We start from the raw sequence: 13697 nt of genomic DNA, 5'->3' as shown, positions 1-13697 counted from the left end.
CACAGTCTTTTAATTATGTCTTTCCTTTTGGTTGACTGTATACTTCATAAAAGTATCATTTCTGTTTTTCGTTTTTCTTTTTTTCCCTCTCTCTAGGGAAGAGAATTTAGAACTCTTCTGTTTAGTTCTTCTTCCTTTAAAGTTCTCTTCTTTCCTTATCTGTTTCCTGCACTTTGTGGCTTAACTTCTTTTTTGTAGTATCTCACTAATTTATATTTGCCTTTCATTATCTGGGTATACTTTCTTTCCATCTCTAGCTTTTCTTAAATTCTTAACATAAATTTATTGCAGATTCTTTAAAGGGGAAAGAAAATATGTATCTGAATTTATTGACTGCACCTGAGTAGCTATTTTATTCCTTTTGCATATATTTTGTGAAATTTGTGTTTGAACTTTCATGTTCGCCATACCAGTGTTATATCCAGATGTTTTTTCTATTTCACACAACTTCATGTTTTTTTTCTTTTTCCTAGCCAATAAAACTCAGAAGAGTTAAATACTGAATCTTCCCAGAGAGGGATGGATAAGACAGTTTTCAAACTTTTGCAATTTCTGTAAGTCAAAGTAAAACAGATAATTTACTAAAGATATTTTTAGATTTAAAATCCCTCAAAGGGTCATTTTGACCTTGGTTGAGAGAGTTATTGGAAATCAGGAAGACACAGACTTTTGATGTTGGAAAATACTCATTAATCCAGGAGGCATAAAGAGAGAGCATTCTGGAGAGAGAAATAGAAGAATACTTTTTGTATTTGATTACTGGTTAATTGTATGGTCTGAAACACACGATAGGCATAGCGCTAAAATGATCTGTTAATTGAATTTATTTTATAGTTCTTGTGTATTGGGAAAGTGTGCAAATGATATGCTAATAGCTTGATGCCATAAAATATTTGAACTGTTAGGTTTTTGGGAAGCTGCCTAAGTGCTCCATTCATGATAGAATATTTGCTTTCTCCTTTCGGCCTATTATTGGCTACTTCTTTGGGTAGAAGAGTCTAGTTAGTGAGAAGATATACACAAAATATTGGATTTTTAAACATTGAATTAAGGCGTTCAATTCATTCATGCCATTGAAAATCAATCCATCCCTCATTCTTCTATAAGAATATATTCACTAAACTACAAGAATTGTCTTCTTTCTTAATTATATACTCTCTTTATATGCTCTTATTTTTAATATTTACTGTGTAACCATGTCAGTGATTATAAAATATCTTTTAGTATAAGGCTGAGATGTATAAAAACTTTTTTTTTTTTTTTTTACTACAAAGAGAGGACCTGGGGAACAGGTCCTGCTCAGGAATTTGTAGCAGTCAAGGCTCGAGGGCTCTGTATCCTCAATATAGGTTGCTTTGTCAGCAGAGGATCATGAGTTTTACCCAGTCTCTTCTGTCCAGTCAGTCATTCTGAATTCCAAGTAGTAAGCTTTCTGCATAGGTTCAATTTTTAATAAGTTTCTCAAAGCTATTTCAAGAATTATACCAAATCACCTCCATTATGAAACAATTCTCTTGACCCCATTTGTTTTAGGATTTAAGATGAAGAGGAATGATGTATTATAAAGTAGAAAATCCTGTGAAATGAATTATTAAGTTAAACCTTTCAAAGATTATGGGTAAGATTATATATCGCATTTCTTCTGATGATGCCATCTTGCTAGCCACTAAGGCACTAAATCTGTTAGGGTTAGATTCTGAGGCTTTTGTAGGGGGCCTGTCATTTTGGAGAGCTGTGACATTTTTATCATTGAAAGTGTGATAAGCCTTGGAATAAACCTTTTAGATTCTGTTCTATTTAAAATCCCTTATAGGTAATAAACTATAAATTCCTTTAAAAGGTAAACTTGTGTATGTATTTAAGGCAATAGCTTTACTTCCATTTCTTTATTCAATTGTTCATTCAACAAAGATTTATTGAATGCCTGCTCTGTACCATGCACTGTGCTAGGTCGTGTTTTGCAGTGGCAAATGGTATTCAGTCTCTGCCTTTATGATGCTTGAAATTTATTGGGGAGACAGACGTGGAAACAGGCACTTTCATTGCCGTGTGGTAAGGTTAACACTCTGTCATATTCATTTCTTTGAACTATATCACCATATCCTCTATCACCATCATCATCATCATCATCATCATCATCAATAGCAGTGATATTTTTGAAAAAATATAGACCAGTAATCAGAAGACCTGGCTTCTAGGAGAAGGTACAAGATCAGATAATCATTGAGCTGGACTGTCAGTCTATAAATTTAGGTATCTAAGAAATATCCGTTTATTTTCTATAGTTCAACTTTATTTCTGACTCACAGTCACTGAGTGGTGGACAAAATCACTCTTATCCTTTCTGAGTTTTTCCCCATTTCCCTGGGGTTATGATAGGATTCTGTCTGGAATGGGGGTATAATCTGGTCATTGATCATCTGTACATAGTAGCTTACCTCTGAGACATGAGTAGTTTGTCTAGATGGTTCTTTCTGGTTGGGCAGCAATTTGCTACTTCCAAGACATGGATTTTTAGATTTTTTTTCCCCAAATTTCTGTCTTTCTGTTTGCCTAGATGCATTATGATGCCATTCCTCTCTGGGGTCTTTCTGCCTTCTAGTGCTGCCAGGGAGCACAGGCTAGATCCCTGCGGCCTTGAGATCCAAAGACAACTGTTTTCTTCAGCTGAGAAAATCTCTTTCTAGACTGAGGAGGGGCTAGATGTCCCTCTCTGCATGGACCTGAGAATCTCTCTTTCATCTCTGAAACAAATGCTTCTTTTATTCTTAAGGCTTTGGCTTTTGGAAAGCAAAACTGGAATAACTTAAAAATCCATTCTGTTTTTTGTCCTGGCACATACCTCCCCTGAGGCAATAAAGTACAAAATCGATTACCGGCTTGAATGAGAAGAAAGGAAAGGGGAACATTTAGGGAGAGAAAAAAAAAATCTCTAAGTGCCAATCTCTCACATGTACAATTGAGTTTACATACCTTCTTATGACGATGCCGCCAGATGACCTTGTGAAAATCTTGTAATCCTTCTGAACTTTTGTTTCCTTTTCTAAAAGGGGTTTAATACTTTTTCTCTCTTAATATATATTGTTTCTTTCCTCCATCAAATTAGATAATGTATATGAATTTCACTTTTTATAAAGTTAGTTAGTGATAGAATTGGAATCAGAAGCTCGTCCAATGCCCTTTTCACGGTATGAGTGTGGTGTTCTTTGAATATGGTGCAGTGGAGGAGAGCCATGGATGGAATCCAGTCTTTACTATCAGCTAGATAAGTTATCTAAAGAAAATTAACAGATTGAGCTTCAAATTCATCATCTTAAAACATGACTGTACTAATAATAATACTCACCTCTTAGGATTAATTTGACAATCAAATAAAATTACCTAGTCCATGTAAAAATTGTTTTGTAAATGGGAAAGTGCTACATAAATGCTTATCTCAGAATACTTTTTTGGGGGGTTCCAAGGTGGAGGAAAGTTATATTCAGGGTCAGAGTCCTCTTCCATCAGTAGTCTGGGTCCAGCTTCCTGGTCAGCCTCTGGAGCAACCTGCCCAGATATGGCAAGGACACATCTGCTTACAGACAGAAAATGCCATACTGTGCTTTTTGTTTTTAATTTATTTTTTCCCCCAAAGTCCCAGTAGATAGTTGTATGTCATAGCTGCACATCCTTCTAGTTGCTGTATGTGGGACGCGGCCTCAGCATGGCCGGAGAAGCGGTGCGTTGGTGCGCGCCCGGGATCCGAACCCGGGCCGCCAGCAGCGGAGCACGCGCACTTAACTGCTAAGCCACGGGGCCGGCCCCATACTGTGCTTTTTTATAGATTATTATAACATTTCTTATGAGTATATTTTCTTTTTCAATGATGCTAATTTGTAAACCATCCAATATTAACAAAATGATTGCAATCTTTTTTTATCACTTATCACTTTATTTCTGAAAAGTTTCTTTAACCTAATAGTAAGCATGAACAAATTCTTAGAATTAAAATGACTCAAGTGTTAATTTTCTTCATTGCAGATTTTCTGACAGAAGTATATGATGCCATCATGTATGACATCTTTTATGAAAAAATGGTCATTTTTTGTAGTATTTGAGAACATTGTGAATTTTCCAAGTGGCCTCTGACAACACTGATATGCAAAGTTATTTTTTCAACATGTATGTCTTATTATCATCTTTACCAAATTAACAAACTCTGTCAGGTGCTAATTAATCAACTACTTTTCATATGAATCAGGTTCTCCACCATCAACTTCCCTAACCATCAGGAAATTCTACAACTTCTGCAAGATTAACAATTTTACCTTACACTGTATTTATCTCATGTGGTTTAGTTGTTTCTTTTTTTTTTTTAATTTTTTGTTTATTGCAGTAACATTGGTTTATAACATTGTAAAAATTTCAGGTGTACATCATTATACTTCTATTTCTGCATAGATTACCTCATGTTCACCACCAAAATACTAATTACAACCCATCACCACACACATGTACCGAATTATCCCTTTCACCCTCCTCCCTCCCCCCTTCCCCTCTGGTAACCACCAATCCAATCTCTGTCCCTATGTGTTTGTTTATTGTTGTTATTATCTACTACTTAATGAAGGAAATCATACGATATTTGACCTTCTCCCTCTGACTTATTTCACTTTGCATTATACCTTCAATGTCCATCCATGTTGTCACAAATGGCTGGATTTCATCGTTTCTTATGGCTGAGTAGTAGTCCATTGTGTATATATACCACATCTTCTTTATCCATTCGTCCCTTGATGGGCACTTAGGTTGCTTCCAAGTCTTGGCTATTGTGAATAACGCTGCAATGAACACAGGGGTGCATGTACCTTTACAAATTGGTGTTTTCAAGTTCTTTGGATAAATACCCAACAGTGGAATAGCTGGATCATATGGTAGTTCTATCCTTGATTTTTTGAGGAATCTCCATACTGTTTTGCATAGTGGCTGCACCAGTTTGCACTCCCACCAGCAGTGTATGAGAGTTCCCTTCTCTCCACATCCTCTCCAACACATGTTGTTTCCTGTCTTGTTAATTATAGCCATTCTGACGGGAGTGAGGTGATATCTCATTGTAGTTTTGATTTGCATTTCCCTGATAGTGATTTTGAACAATTGGTTGCAATCTTTAGATCTGCTTTAAGTCTGGCCAGACATTTTTCCCACGATTTAAATTCTAAGTTTTATCTATTTTTTCATTTTCTAGTTTGTTACAACTGGAACGATGCGTATTTCAATATTCAGCTAAGGATGCAATTTGCTATCTTCTTCCTTTCTATTTGTTACTACTTAACCTGGCACTTTTCTCATCGTCCTCTTCAACAATTCTATAGAAAATCTGATAGCAGGGCTTATCTGAAAGGTAGTAATGTAAATTCACCATTTTATACGAATATCTTTTTGTGTCAACAGGGGAAATATCCTGATCAACAGGTTTTTGTTGAAGTATATTAAAAAATATTTTTGGAGGGGGAGGGAGTAAAGTATAATTGCTAAGGACAATTACAGAAAAACAAAACACTGTGATCCTTTTCCAGTAAGTTAAGTTTCAGTGTGGCATAATACTTAAAAGTATGGGCTTTGGTGCCAGGTAGACCAGGGTTTGTATCCTGGTTCTGGCACCAGTAGGTGCTGTGGGCAAGTTACTTCATTTCTCTCAGTTCACGTTTCCTCATTTGCAAAATGTGTATAGTAGTATTTCTTAGGATTGCCGTAAAGATTAAGTAAGATGATCTATGCGGAATGCTTAGCACTGCTCAACAAATGCTAGTTAATCTTATTAGTAATAAAATGACACATTTGTTGTATCATCTTGAACTGTAAATTTTAATATTAAAAAACTTCTTTTTAAAGACTTGGTACAAGGGTAACTTTTCTATTGGCATTCATCATATGAATATCCTTAATTTACAAAATAACAAAAACAATAAGAATTAAGCATATATAAATACTTGCTAATAAAATATTTTTATTTGCTAGTCACGTTTTGTAAGTAATGATTAAAAGTTGTGACTGTTCAATTTTGCATATGTTCATTTAACATGGTATGAGAGAAAAGAAAACCTAATTGTTCTTGCTTGTTTCAATTGATATATATCACACTGTAGTTAAAGTGATCTTTCTAAAACTTTTACAAAAAGGTCGTGTTCATCTTCATCTTTCATGGCTTGTTATTCCTCCTTGGGGATAAGGCCAAACTTAAAGTGGTCTGCGCGGCATCAAGTTACTTCTCTGCTCCCATGGCACCTGGTACCTCATTATAGCATTATTACACTCTATTTTAATCTTTTACTTTGTTGAAATTTCCTATTTAATTATCTTTACTTTCAGACAAAAATCTCTGAGAGGGTAAAATATTGCCTATCTTGTTCAGTATTGAGTTACCAATATCAGGAACATAGTAGGATATGCAGTAAATATTTGATTAATGAATGAAAGAACTTATTATCTCGATCTACCAGACTTTTAAAGGTAGAACCATTTTAATTCATATGTTATGAATACAATTTTTATATTAATAAACATATGTGAAATTTAGTGATTCAACATATAACCCTAGATTCTAAAACTCAGTGATACAACTTATGTCCAATTAGTCATTTTATTTTTTTTCCACAGAAATATGCTCAATTCTATTTCTGGAGGATTAAGGGTGGTATTGTGAGGAGAACACTATCCTTGGAATCAAAAGCTTTAGAGTTAAGCTCCAAATCTGTTATTTATTAGCTCTGTGATCTTGGACAAGCCACTATGATTTCAGTTTCATGTATAATAGGCATAATATGACTTCTCAGTGGTGAGAATCAGATAAAATGATGCACATAAAAGTTATTTTTAAGCTATAAAAATGTTGCATAAATATTGTAAAGGAATGTCATTATTCTAAATGCTTTGTTCTCCAAGATTTGTGTATTAAATTTATCCTTTACTATACTTTGATCTTAGTTTTCTTAATGATACCACCATATGTTCTATAATTCTTCCTTTTTTCAGTTGTGGCAAATAATTTTATGTATCATCCTTTCCTTCTTAAAGTTCATTTGTTAGCACTATTGCCATTCACTGTTTCAAATTTAAATAACTTGTCCCAAATTATTTATAACTTTTTGGCAATACTATTCTTAAAACCAAATACAAAAGAGTTGAACCTTAATTAACAGACACATGATTACCTACAATTCCAATTATGTCCAAGTATGTAACATTCACTATATCCTTTGGATTGCATATTTCATGCAAAAAATTTTTACTTTAAAAAATGATTTCCCCCTGTGACTGCCTTCAGGTGATCCAAATTTAGTTTCATTCTTTCAGTAGATTCAGGAGTCATGTGAAGACAGATTTCCTTTAAGAAGAAAATTGAGGGGCTGCCCCATGGTGTAGCAGTTAAGTGCGTGTTCTCCGCTGCTGACGGCCTGGAATCGGATCCTGGGCGCAAACCGACGCACCGCTTGTCAGGCCATGCTGTGGCGGCGTCCCATATAAAGTGGAGGAAGATGGGCACAGATGTTAGCCCAGGGCCAGTCTTCCTCAGCCAAAAACAAAAAAAAAAAGAGGAGGATCGGCATGGTCATTAACTCAGGGCTGATCTTCTCACCAAAAAAAAAAAAAAAAAGAAGAAGAAAATTGAGGCTATTGAGGCTATTATATTGGCAATTAAGGTGAAAAATTTCCCACTTATATCTGGTTAATTGAACATCAATTAAAATATTGGTCCTTATTTGTTAGTGCTGTCGAGTTGATTCCAATTCCTAGTTCGATCCTGTGTACAGCAGGCAGAGGGCTTACTGGTGGCATAGCTTTCAACATCACAGTGACACAGAGCCACCACAGTATACACTAACAGACAGGTGGTGTGATTCCCTGACCAGGGAACAAACCTGGGCCGCAGTGGTGAGAGCACCAAATCTTGACCACGAGGGCTGGCTAGTCCTAACTTACTTGGATAATTATGTCAACTTTCCACTTTGTTCAACTAGTGGACATCTGGCTAGGGATTTTTGACTTGTACAACAGGATCCTTGTATCTTGTCTTTTTTTTTTTGCTTAATTTATCATCTTTGCATAGGTATCTAGTTTTAGATTACCCTCAAGTTCAAGCTTTCGTTAATCAGCAATAAGAATTTAAGTAGAGAGGAATAAAGGGCATAATGGAATTGACACCATGTGGTGATCATTATCAATAATCAAAAGAAGCATAAAAGGGCTGCCACAATTCTAGCACTAGATGCTGGCATGCAAAAGCCTAAGTTGTCTAAAAGAGACTTGACCAAATTTGGCCATTTTTTTTTTTTCTAGCGTCTTGTTTTATGTGTCAGATTTTTCTCATACAGAGATGAGAGGCATAATAAGCTCTTTTGGTTTAGAGAACATCTAGCTGCTTTCAATCAATACAGTGTCTTCCCTGGGTGACGGAATAAATACGTGTTGAATGAATCAGTGAAAGTCCCTTTACCTAGCAAATTATATTTGTAGATGTGATTATGGGAATGCTATTGATACATTTTTGAGAATTTCTGTTCACAAGAATAAAAGATCATGGGCCAGCCCCATGGCTTAGCGGTTAAGTGCGTGCGCTCTGCTACTGGCGGCCCGGGTTCGGATCCCGGGCGTGCACCGACGCACTGCTTTTCTGGCCATGCTGAGGCTGTGTCCCACATGCAGCAACTAGAAGGATGTGCAACTATGACATACAACTATCTGCTGGGCCTTTGGGGAAAAAGAAGAAAAGGAGGAGGATTGGCAATAGATGTTAGCTCAGAGCTGGTCTTCCTCAGCAAAAAGAGGAGGATTAGCATGGATGTTAGCTCAGGGCTGATCTTCCTCATAAATAAATAAATAAATAAATAAACACAAGAATAAAAGATAAGAATAAGTGAATACCTACAAAAATGCCACAGAAGAGCTTAAAAACTATAAATGTAAAAAAAAAAAGTACTTAGTAGATTTTAAAAAATTATCTGTTTAACAAATAAAGGAATGAAAAAGACTAAAGCTTAAGGCGCCAAATATGATCAGATAATTAGAGCCCAAAGACACACATAAGTACTGAAGGAGGTATAGAATAATTATGGTATTGTTGATTACTTACATTAGTGGTTAGGAATAGGTTAGAAAGTAAAATTAGTAAGCCACTATCATTTCAGGGAAACTGCTGATTGTTTAATTATTGACAAAATAGGGATTCAAATATTTGTCCCAGATTCAAAGAGTTATTAAAAATATTGTATCAGATAAAGTATGAAAGCATCTAAAAAAATTAAAAGTTCTATAAAAATGTATTAGCATATGTTTATGCCACCATATTTTGTTAACATGTCTTATTTTAAAATTGGAGAGGGCTCTCTGTGCATCCACATTTATTTTTATGTTTCTAACCTTCTTAAGTAAAAAAAAAAAAGAACTAATAACACAATATCGTTTTCCATTCATTACAGCCTATTGAAATTCTCCCTTCTTTCAAGGAGGTAAGCTTGAGGTTTGCTATAATATATAGGAGTATTAGGGAAGGCCTCATTGATAAGGTGACATATGAGCAGAGATATAAAAGAAGTGAAGGAGCAAACTGGTTATTTGAGGGAAGAATGTTTAGGCAGAATAGAAAGTATAGAGGCGCTGAGGTGCTGCTCATTCTCAAATATACTTTTGGTATATTTGAGAGTGAGCAGAGACCACTGTGGTTGGAGTAGACTAGCAAGGGGAGAGGTGTAGAGCTGAAATAGGAGAGGTATGCTTTTGCTGAGTGAGATGGGCAATCACTGGAGGGTTCAAATTGAACAGTGATGATATCTGACTTATGACTTAAAAAGATCTTTCTGGCTGCTATGTTCAGAAAAGACTGTAGGAGGGCAAAAGTGACAGCATGTAGACTAGTAAGAAGTTATTGCAATAATGCACAGGATAGATGATGGTGACCTGGACCAGGGTGGTAGCGCTGGAGGTAGTGAGAAGTGATATGATTCTGTGTATAATTTGATATTATAGCCAACAGGATTTATTGATGGATTAGATGTAGAGAATTAGGGAAGGAAAAGAATGAGTGATGACTCCAAGGATTGGGCTGAACAATTGTAAGGATGAGAGCTGGAGAACATTGCAGGAGAAGTAGATGGGGAGTGGTGGATAAGATCTGGAGTTAAGTTTTGACAAGTTATGTTTGAGATGCTTATTAGACATCCAAATGGAAATGCTGAGTATACAATTGCATATGAGTCTGGAATTCAGGGGAAGGGTCTGAGCTACAGATATAAATTTGGGAGTCTTGAGAGTATTAAAGCCAGGAGACTGGATAAGGTTACCTAGGGAGTAAGTCTCCAGATAGAAGAGATAGTCTCCAGATGTTTAGAGGCTTGAGGAATGAGGAGGAACCAGTAAAAATGATTGAGAAGGGGCATCCGTGATATAGAAGGAGAACCTAGAAGAGAGTGCTGCCCTGGAAGCAGTGGTGTGCTGGAATGGGCTCATACTAACTTGCAAGAGCCTATCATTACATTTTCAACAAATATGCAAGCTGGTTTAAATGCAGCCATTTGGAAATTAAATTATATAAACTTACATTAAATAAATTATACTAAAAATAAAAGTAATACTCAAAACTCATCAATTCATAATTATTTTTCTACAGTTTGATGTCATGTATGCTCTTGAAGTTATTTACATCTATTGTATCTGTATAGTGGAAAAGCTATGTAATGGTGTGCTGCTGTACATCTCTTTCCCAGACTGCATTCAATGACGTCATGTTGGTAGCTTGAAATTGGCCGTAGTGGGAATATTTACATCTCAGAAATTGCAAATGCTATAAATTGGGGCTTGATTTATTGTTTTGCTGTTAAGAAAGTGATAAAGAAAATGTTAATAATGCAAGTGCAAGTTAAAAGTATGTTGTGTCTATAGCTGTTACATTGTGATTGGCACAAAAATTGAGGAAATATTTGTCCACTATTCAAAAATTATTATCTGATTCAGCAATCATGTAATTGATGAAGAAGTGAGTGAAAGTTTATCACATAAGTCATCTTTGTTGTTTCATTTTCATCTTACTCATAACAAAAAAATCAACTAACATTTATGATGGAACTACTCGTTCATCAATTATACCAATATCAATTGGCTATGATTATAAGAATACAGGAAAAATCCACAAAAATATTCTTGAGAATCAACTGACTCTGTGGAATTTACAATAAAAAGTTGCATATCTTATTATTATTTGTTGATTTCATACTACACATCCTTTATATCAGTAAAATTTATAATAAACTCATGTATGTATAGATGCAAACATTTTCTTTTTTATCCAGAGAACTGGTTGTTAAATGTTTACCAGCACATCGCTGCTTGGAAGTCTAGTGAAGAGAGTGTTTCAGGAGTGCAACAGTATCAAATGCTGCTGATAGGTCAAGTGAGATGACTAAGAATTGACCACTGGATTTAGTAAAATGGAGATGATAGGCAGCCTTGGCAAGAGCTGTTTTAGTGGAATTACAGGAAAGAATAGTCTGATTAGAGTGGTCTCAAGAGAGAATGGAAGGAAAGGAAGTGCAGACAGTAAATATTTCAAGGAGCTTTGTTGTAGAGGGGAACAGAGAAATGGGGACTACAGTTAGTTGGAGAGGAATGAAGAGTAAAGGAAAGTTTTAAAAAAATCACTGATATTACAGTTTATTTATATGCTGATGGGAATGATTGGAGAGGAAAACGATGATGGAGCAATGTCCTTGAGTAGGCAAGAGAGAATAGGTTCAGGTGCTCAAACAGAGGAGTTGGCCTTAGAGAGAAGCACAAATATTTTATCTGCAGTAACAGAAGGGAAAGCAGAATATAGGGGTGCAGTTACAGGTAAGTCAGTAGACGTTATGTGAGGAGGTTGTGGAAATTTTCTTCTGTTTTTCCATGAAATAGGAAGCAAGATCATCAGCTGAGAATGGCTGTGGGGAAGAAGAGTTGGAAAGTTCAGGAGAAAGGAGATATGAAACAAAATGCTCAATAAATATGAACTGTTGTTATCATAATTGGTATTTAGTCTGTGAAAGTGGTAGATTGGTAGGGGGAGAGGGTTTTTAAAATTCAAAGACAATTAGTTGTCTTTGTGGTAATGATTGTGGTAATCATTTCACAATGTATACATTTATCAAAACTTCATGTTGTACACCTTAAATATATACAATTTTTATTTGTCAGTCATACCTCAATAAAGCTGAAAGAAAAAGCATAAAGCTCAAAGCAGGGCAATTTTGATGAAAATTCATCGTATGATTTGAAATGTAGCGGAACGAGAGAAGAGCTCTAGTCAGGTGGCGAAGCACCAGGAATACCAAGGGAGACATTTGAAGGAAGTGGCATTCACTCAAAGTAAAGCTCTTACTCACGAGAGAGTCTGAGCAAAGGATGAACTTGTGGAAACTGATGATAATTTCAGTTGGCTTTCACCCCAGATGATACCCCTAAGAAATCATTTTGATATATGTGCCTTGTATATTAAAAGTTTGCATAATAGTAATTCCTCAGGCAGAACCGCCTCAAACACAAAGAGAGAGCAGATAAAAAATATGTAAATCATAAAACCAGGAAGATTACCCATGTAATATTTAAGACTCTGGTATGGTTACTTTGGCTGTTGCTATTTTCTTCAGAAGCTTTCTAAACGTAGTTTTCCAAAACACAACAAGTTGGTAATGAAAGCAGTTGTTCACTGGTTAAGGTGAGTCTCGCCCTCTCTTGTAATAATGCATTTCAGGTCTGAGTAAATCAGTTACTGTATTTTATATTCTTTGTGGAACATAAGTATTGTTTGGTTAAAAATATGTGACTTGACATTCTCTAAATAGATCTTCACGTTGGAACAATAGAGTTGAATCTTCTCACTTCCAAAAAAAAAGACAATTGTTACCTACACATACACAAAAGCACTGTCACTCTAGTGGCTTTTTCAAGGATATTTTTTGTTGTGCTGGATGAAGACATGTATTCAAGAAGCCATAATGTAACAGTATGTATTAAGAAGGCCTGTAGTATTTGTGTTGGCAAAATGGTTTGGAAGAAGGGTGATAGTGATTAATTTTAACTGTCAGAGATGGCTTTATGGAAGAGAGAGCATTTGACTTAGGTCTAAATCAAGGGAAGGTAGGTTGTCAGTTGACTTGTTGATTCTTTCTATGCACTAGACACTGTAGTAAGTATTGTGTAATTTAATCTTCTACCTGTGAGGAAACTGAAGCTCAAAGAGGTTAAATAACATGTTAGAGGGCACACACAGCTTGCAAGTAGGTTTCAGACTCAGATCTACGTGACAATAAACCCTTTCCAATATAGCACATTGATTCTGGGGAGACATAGTGATATGGGGGAGGATATTCCAATACAAGGAGCAGTAAGAGCAAAGTACAGAAGGGAGAAAAAGAGAAAGAGTGTGTGTGTGTGTGTGTGTGTGTGTGTGTGTGTGCACATTCGTATTGGGAAGTGGAGGGAGAAAGTGAGTGATCCAATGTGACTTGGGCAGTGTGTGTGTGTATGGAGGAGGTGGAATATATATGGTGAATAAGGCTGAAAATATAGGTTGTAAAGAGGTCGTGGGAGGAAGGCCTCAAAGTTTGAGTTAAGGAATCTGGACATTGTTTTGCAGGAAGTCATCAATTTTAAGGTAATTGTTCTGACAAGAGAGAATCACATCTACTACG

General features: G+C 35.8%; 1 protein-coding gene across 1 annotated transcript in view; it reads left to right on the top strand.

Moving 5' to 3' along the window:
- DLG2 (discs large MAGUK scaffold protein 2) overlaps nucleotides 1-13697 on the top strand; it is a 1864788-nt gene that overhangs the window by 4003 nt on the left and 1847088 nt on the right. The gene's annotated exons all lie outside the window — the stretch shown is intronic.

Source organism: Ceratotherium simum, chromosome 7 (assembly GCF_057802395.1).
Source record: "Ceratotherium simum simum isolate JZ-2026a chromosome 7, ASM5780239v1, whole genome shotgun sequence".
NCBI lineage: Eukaryota > Metazoa > Chordata > Mammalia > Perissodactyla > Rhinocerotidae > Ceratotherium > Ceratotherium simum.
The sequence above is the reverse complement of the archived record's forward strand: the minus strand, read 5'-3'. Positions and strand labels throughout refer to the sequence as shown.